This window comes from Micropterus dolomieu, linkage group LG19 (genome assembly GCF_021292245.1).
Source record: "Micropterus dolomieu isolate WLL.071019.BEF.003 ecotype Adirondacks linkage group LG19, ASM2129224v1, whole genome shotgun sequence".
In the NCBI taxonomy this organism is placed as follows: Eukaryota; Metazoa; Chordata; class Actinopteri; order Centrarchiformes; family Centrarchidae; genus Micropterus; species Micropterus dolomieu.
Window position 1 is genome coordinate 9447647 of NC_060168.1, and position 571 is coordinate 9448217.

The following is a 571-nucleotide window of genomic DNA, read 5'->3' on the forward strand; positions in this document are numbered from 1 at the left end:
GCATATCATTGTGCCGAATACCCTTCTGCAGATTATTATATTAATGTGTATATTAAATTATTGGATTACTTTTCCTGATGCATGCACATATAAGAAGGGTTTTAATGTTGTAGCTGGTGGCGGTGACTACTGTTTGGCAGTTGGGTGGGTGCATCATGTTTTATAAACTTATCATGTGTTTTGTATGTTTAATGTTAGTGTGCAAGATTTCTAGGGGGAGGGGTAGTGCAAGATAACTGGCGATGGCGCAATGGATAAGACACATGGCTTTGGTGTGAGAGACCTGGGTTCAGTTCCCCACTGTGATACATCCACCCTACATGTGTCCCTGGGCAAGGGCCTTAACCCGTAGTTGCTCCAGAGGCGTGCAACCTCTGATATAGCAATTGTAAGTCGCTTTGGATAAAAGTGTCAGCTAAATGAATAAATGTAAGTGTAATTAAAGCTGCAAGCAGCGTTGGGCGGGCCCTCGCACTTGTAAGCGCGTCCGCGCGTGAGCCGGCCGAGTTGCACATTCTGGAGTTCTGCCGGTGCGGCTGTGAATTTCCTACGCGTTTCCGACGCCGCATGA